The sequence below is a fragment of the Brassica oleracea genome, chromosome C6 (assembly GCF_000695525.1).
Source record: "Brassica oleracea var. oleracea cultivar TO1000 chromosome C6, BOL, whole genome shotgun sequence".
Lineage (NCBI taxonomy): Eukaryota > Viridiplantae > Streptophyta > Magnoliopsida > Brassicales > Brassicaceae > Brassica > Brassica oleracea.
Window position 1 is genome coordinate 7,467,951 of NC_027753.1, and position 7,389 is coordinate 7,475,339.

At 39.1% G+C, this 7,389-nt stretch overlaps 1 pseudogene; it reads right to left on the reverse strand.

Annotated features, from left to right (window-relative positions):
* Nucleotides 1-557: 557 nt before the first annotated feature.
* On the reverse strand, nucleotides 558-5,002 carry LOC106296348 (annotated as a pseudogene).
* Between the last annotated feature and the right edge of the window lie 2,387 nt (nucleotides 5,003-7,389).

The following is a 7,389-nucleotide window of genomic DNA, read 5'->3' on the forward strand; positions in this document are numbered from 1 at the left end:
CTTGAGTCTTTTCGATGGAGTATTTGGTTCCTGGGCTCCCTGCCATTCTCGCGCAAGGTACACTGCCTTTGAGACTACATCCTCCGGTGAATAATTCTTCTTGTTAAAGAACAGGTTGTTTCGAGCCGTCCACAAGCTCCACATGATCCATGGGAAGAGTCCTTCTGATGGAAACCCAGTCGGAGGTAAACAGATCAAGCTCATCAAATCCTCCCAGTTCACAGCTAAATCTATCAATCCACTGCTATCAAAGGTAGAGCTAAAAGGTGCAAAGTTCCACACCTTTTGAGCAAACTCACATTGAAAGAATAGATGATTAATAGATTCAGTGAGGCCACATCTCTTGCACTTAGGATCTGTCGCAATGTTTCTTGCCTGTAGTCTTTCTCCCACAGGTAATGCCCCTTGGAAAACTTTCCATAGAAAGAGTTTTATCTTTGGTTCCACTTCAATCTTCCAGACTCCTTTGTTCCAGTCGAAGTATGTCTGGGGAACCACTACGGCATCTTGTGTTATTCTCTCATACTCTGTCCAGTATCCCGATTTTCGCCTGAGCTTCTATTAAGCCATATCGACGCACCCGTTTTGCTTATTTTTATTTTCAGAATCGTGTCGAGAGCATGAGGGATGATGGCTTGAATCTTCTCTACGTCCCAGTCTCCTCTGTTCTGATCAATAAGGTCTGAAACTTTCAGCTTTGCTAGATGTTCTGGGGCTGGTCCCATTGGGCTGAGCTGGGTTGTTGTGCTTAGCCAGTGATCCTGCCACAGTTCTATGGACTTGCCATCGCCCACTGTCCAACCAATGTGTGGCTTTATCAGATCGCGTCCTATCAGAATCCCGCGCCACCCATGTGATTCAGTAGTCTTATCTGAGACGTCTAGGAAGCTTTCGTTTGCGTAATACTTTCCCAGTAGTACTCTTCCCATAAGACTATCCGGCTAATGAATGAGGCGCCAGCTTAGTTTTGCAAGAAGAGCATCATTATAGCATTGAACATCTCGGAAGCCCAGTCCTCCCTGTTCCGCATGCTTTGTCATTTTCGACCATGAGACCCATGCCATCTTACGTGTACCGTCTTTGCTATCCCACCAAAACCTCGTTTGAGCAGATTGTATACTCTTGCATAGAGATGCTGGGAGGCTAAAGGCTGGTCAAACAGATTCTTATCAACGGCCGGGAAGCTTACCATGATGAAGAGTGTGCTTACTCCAATTCCGACCCACGCAATGACATGTTTTAGACTAGTTTTAAACTCATACAGCGAAAATCACACCTAAAATAAGAGAAACAAACAACAAAGATTGCCTTCACGTGTATTATTGTTCATCTACAGTACCCCTTCTATTGGTTTTAAGAAAGGGCAAGTTTTGGGAGAAAGAAAGCATGAATCATAGACTAGTTGCATCAAACAAGGCTAATAATAAAAACCTTTTAGAGAGATATGGGAGAATAGGTAACTTTGCATACAAATCAAACACGACTTAAGATCTTCAATTTTGCGTACCAGTCAAGCCAACCAGATATAACAGAATAACCAGAGGAAGCAGCTATAGGCTTCATCTTTGTAGTCGTAACGAACTATATCAGTTCCCAAAACCAATAAAATTCTAAAAGAAAAATAACACCATGAACAAGTAAATCCAGCACGAACAGACATGAGTTGATACAAGGAAGACAGAAATTTCATCTTAGGCGTCAAGATCAGAAGGAGACAACGAACGGTACTTGTCAACACCATAGACAGAGCTTCTCCTGCTGATCCTCCTGATAACTGAGCAGACAACCCATAATCTAAAATCTTCGATATGGACTGAAAGATGAGGGAAGAACAAAGTTCAGAGTCTTTTCAATATGACTTCAATATTTTCCCATACAAAATTTGAACTAAAAACTTTTCTTTTATTCCAAGTAATGGTTTCCCTAATACCTATCAACATTTTAGCCACCTCATCTTCTTTTTCACGAGGTTAATGAGGTTACACGTTGCTTATAGAACACAACAAAATGAACTCTAAAACACAAACCTGTATAAACTGAAGAATGTAAAAGCGTAGATGTAACTTACAAAACGACAATAGGAACTGCAAATCCGCCTACCTCACGAGCCATTGTACTGAGTCCGACTAGATTGTATCCTGACGAAAAACAACATACAGAGAATATAAAGAGTGAGAAATAAAAATCAATGAAAATGGAAGCTATTCATAACATTAAAAGATATTTACAATAAGACCTCAATGCATGAAGGCAGGAAACGGGCTTCGGTGGCTTCGTCTTCCCATTCAACATTTTCTAACCATTCTCTTCCTTTGTAGTATATGAACAGTCCTTTTCCACCGCTTTTAGAATTAAGTGGAAGCTTTCTCAGTTTTGGGCATCTCGTTATATTGATTTCCGCAAGACAAGGAAAGAGCAGAGGTCTCCAGTAGATGTCCTTCAGCTCCGGCAAATCAATCAATTCTAGAAAGGCTAGCTAGTGTTTGGAAAGGAACAACCCTTGATTCTTAAGATACTAAAGCCTCCTCCTTTTGTATTACGTCTTCTAGTTCATCTCCCCCATGAACCGAAAGTTCCGTGAGATTTGGAGCGAACATCAGCCACGTCAAATCTTTAAGGAATTTGCTATACTTTAGATAAATCCTAGACAGGCTCAAAAAGCATGCATTTGGAGGAACCATCTTATTGCTTCCGATGATTGTTGCACTATCCATCTTTTTCTCACAAAAAGTGCATCCGTTGAGTCTGACTTCAGAAATTTTCTTCATACTTGCTAAAACCAACACCTTTGACGAATCCAATTGCAAACCTTCTACCCCTAGAGATCGTGTACAACGCATCTGGTTGTGAGAGCTTAAAAATTGATCCAGACCTGAATCATAACCGATACTTATGGTTACAACTTCTAAATGTTCAAAGAGATCGCAACTCTTCCACAGTGTTGCGATCGTTTGAAACTTTCGAATTCAGTAATTTCACTACTCTCAGATTCAGTAGTGCCGATATCCCCCAACACTCGAAAGTTTCCATGTTCTTTCCAAATTCAAATGAATTAGTTTTTTCAACTCTCTTAAGCCAACAGGCAGACACTGTATAGCTGACTTGTACAAGTTTAGAAGTTTTAGTGAAACCAACTGTGATACTTGGTCTGGCAACTCGCAGAGATTTTCATTACCCGATAGATCCAAAACAACGACTCTTGGCATGTTCAAGAAGAAAATGCCTGAGATACTTACCAGTGTCTTGTTGTGCGGCAGCAACAAAGCTGTGAGTTCAGGACAATCCAGGCTGCCAGATACATGTTTGATCTTTATTAAACATCAAAGACATTCTCTTTACATTGTTCCAGTTCTGAACCTTGGGTATTTCCTCTAACCCAACGCATGCATGCACGATGAAATTATCTTTTTGCTTTCCAACGTCAGATGCGATCCACAAGGCCATTTCACGAACCACGTCATGAAGGTACACGAAATTCGATCTTTCTTCATGCTGTATCAATAAAGATGAACGGATAAGGCTACCCATTATCTCATAAGCCTTGTTTTCAGCCCTTTCCATACCTTTGCTTTCATCTGATCTGAACACCTCACAAATCCAGTAACTTATCAAGTCACCCTTGTAAATTATAAAATCTTCTGGAAATAAGGCGCAATATAGGAAACACGATTTGATATGCTCACCCTTTAGGTTATCGTAACTAAATTTCAGAATCGGAAGAATCTCATCTTCCATGCCGGAGAAGTCAGCAGCATACGAAGTCAAAACATCAATGGCCGTGCTCCCATTCTTGAATCGTCCGTTTGCTTGCCATGGTTTCGCCAATCACACTAAGTGCTAGCGGTAGGCCATGGCATTTTCTGGCAACTATTCTAGCAAGCTCTGGTATGTTTGGATGACTTCCTAGCTAACGTGATCTCTCCAACTTTCTTTTTGAACAACTCCAATGCATCATGAGGTGGCAAACACTGGACTACCATCTCAACATCAGCTCCCATGCGCCCACACAATTCCAGAGAACGAGTGGTGAAAATTACTTTGCACCCGTTTTCTACAGTTGGATACGGGACTCCAATCTCCGCTAGATTAACTTTTTCCCATATGTCATCCAACAGCAAAACAAACTTCTTCCTCTTAAGGACATTATGTATATCACACGCCTTTTGCTCTTTATCTTTTCGGTTCCAGTCTTCCCCATCCAATCGTAGTTTCTTTGCCACATCTTCTTGAATATTTTTGATCTGTACATCCTTAGATACCACAGTCCAAATCACAATGTCAAAAGCATCATCATCTGTCTTGCGAAATTTATTGTTGATCTGTGTGAGTAGTGTTGTTTTGCCAACTCCACCCATGCCGTAAAGACCCATAATACTCACTTCATCTTCCTTGAGAATGTTCCAAACCGTTTTAAGCATTATTAATAGGCCTCTCTACCACTTGAGAAGCTTGCGCTTTCTCAGCAACCACGTCAAACTCTCCATTAGCTTTTAGATTCGCAACTTCCTTCAGCATCATGAAAACTCGTTTCCCATAACGATAACTCAATGTTAAACTCTTCGAGCAAAACCCACATAGACACAACCTTTGAAGTTCAGTTGTTCTAACACTAAACACACCATTGACTTGGCTTTCAATGGTCTCAACTCTAGTAAGCCATACCTGAACTTGGGAAAGCCTCCGTAGACCTTTATCCTCCTCTCTCTCCACCCTTCTTGACAAATCATCTTGCATTGCCTTCAGCTCTTCAACAGCTGTCTCCAAAGCAGTGAGATTCTCCTCGAGGTTATGAATATAGCTCTCTTTGACACAAAACCATTGAGTGACTTGATTCACAACTTGATCGCATGACATCGATACAGAGAATCAACCACCCATCGTTGCAGAGATACAGAAAAGAAAAAAAAACATTCGAGGATGAGTAAAAAGATAAATTTGTGAAGCTGTTACCAAACGAGTATTAGTTATTAGGAGAGAAGATAAGATTTGTGTGAGAGCAAAATGATTCAGCTTTATGAATGAGGTCATCGAAAGATGTATAATAGAGAATAGTACAACTATAATTGTATTTTTTATTAAAACTTGCAGAACTTCAACGAATACATGTGAGCGTCAATTATTACTTAGGCAACGACCAAAAGATAAAGATTTCTGTTAAAATGCAAGAAATCACTGTTTGCAAAATATAATACACTTCTATGACCATATTTAGCCTTTGTACTCATAAAGTTTTTATCAAGCAATTTTTTACAATTTGGTGGCTTTTTCTAACCTCTGGCAGAGCAATTTGGTCCCTTACATGTCTTATTTGTATGTACACGTAGTGAGTGATGCTCACTCTTCCTCCTGCCGGTCAGTCAAATACGTCTCTTTTTCATGCATTCCTCTGTTCTAGGGTACCTGCATTGGCAAGTTTGACATCTCAAGTTTGTGCAAAAAAAGACACCCAACTAAGAAAGCCTACTACAACAACATGCTAGAGTCTCTCACCTATGTTGATCTACAAGACTCCATCACAAAATAAGAGACATTATAATACATACAAGCACCAAACTAAAGATAATATAGATTACCAAACCCTGTAAACGCACAATATACTGTTCCACTAGTTAAAAGAATCTACTTGTTCATCAACAGATATGGAAGCAATCAGTTTCTAGAGCCTCTAAGGATGCTAGATAAATGAGAGAAATGTTGTCAAGACAGCTTAATAAAACATTTTTAGTTATAAACGGAGCTAAGATCTTCCTTTATAATTTCATTACCTTTACATATATCACTTAACGTAGTTTGTAAATTATAATAGATGTAATAATACCAATTTAAGAGAGAGAAAGTAAAGAAAAGAATATACCTGAAAATCCTTATAAAGCACATACCTACACAAACGAAAATATAGCCTTCACTTCATGTATGTGTCACTTCATGTGATTTTCATAAAATTGTATTAACTAAATAACAAACAAGTTTGAAAAGCACATACCTGTCAAACAATCAGCTACACTTGATATCTTCTCTGAGTCCTTATGAAGCACATAAAACCTGAGGAAATCACAATTACTTAGACTTTAGTTCACGCAAAATGACTCATACTTACCTTGTGAATTTTTACGATGTAAGTGGTAAAGTGGTGAAGTGAGGAATCAATTTTCGGTTCATAGTCTCTGACTCAAGACCTGTTGGTCATTTTTATCATCCAACAAGTCAAGAACCGACTCAATTTTTGTTCGTAGTTTATGTCTTAGGATTTGGTTTGCCATTGGTCGTTTTTACCATCCAACACGCCAAACACCGACTCAATTTTTGGTTCTTGGTGCTGTTGGTCGTTTTTACCATCCAACAAACTAAAAATCGACTTGGTTAAGACTTGTCTAAAGACAATATTGTACAGTCTCTGTCTAAACACTTTTCACAAGCTGTGGATGGCAATGTTATCCAGTAGCATAAGCCGTGGGTAGCAATATTGTCCAATGAATCTTCCTAAGCGCTTCATCTCTTTCTCATTATAAGGATCATTATAGCCTTTGTCTAAAGACATTTTGTGATATGTTGGTCGTTTTATCCATCCAACATATTGTAAGGCGTTGGTCTTTTTATACATCCAACAAATCCTTATTCTTTGTCTTTGTATAAAGACATTTGCAAGTTGTTGGTCATTTTTATACATCCAACAAATTCAGTATTTGTCTTAAAACATCTTTTTGTAAGCCGTGGGTCGTTTTTGTAAAGCCGGGTACTAAAATATGTCTTACTTTCCGTCACCAAACATTGTTTGATTAACTGTGGGTGTATTGTCCAGATCCAGTCTTTGTCTTAAGACACATTATAAAGCTGTGGGTATTAGTAGTATACTCTAGACTCAGTCTTTGTCTCTTAAAGCCGTGGGTACTTAGTAGAGTAAAGAGCAAGGAGCCTTTTTAAAATCATAGTCTTTTCAATAAGACTTTTCAAGTTGTGGTCGTTTTAAGCCGTGGGTAGTGAGGTAACGAATCCATTATCAATCAAACAGATCCGTAGCTTTTGTTTGTCCAAATCATTGTCTTTGTTTGAAACCCTTTACGCCGTTGGTCATTTATGCAAGCCGTGGGTACTAAAGTATGTCATTCCATCCCCAAACAATCATTTGTTTCATTGAGCCATGGTAAAGCAATGAATCCTATTTAGATTCAGAGTCTTTGTCTAAAGACATTTCTCAAGCCGTATGTACCAACATTGTGTTGAAACTCTTCATAAAGCCGTAAGGTAACTGTTTGTCTAAAGACTTTTCATAAGCTGTTCAGTCTCTGTCTAAAGACTTTTCATAAGCTGTGGGTAGCAATTTTATCCAGTGATATAAGCCGTGGGTAATGAAACCGTTTTAGATTAACAGTCTTTCTCAAAAGACCCTTC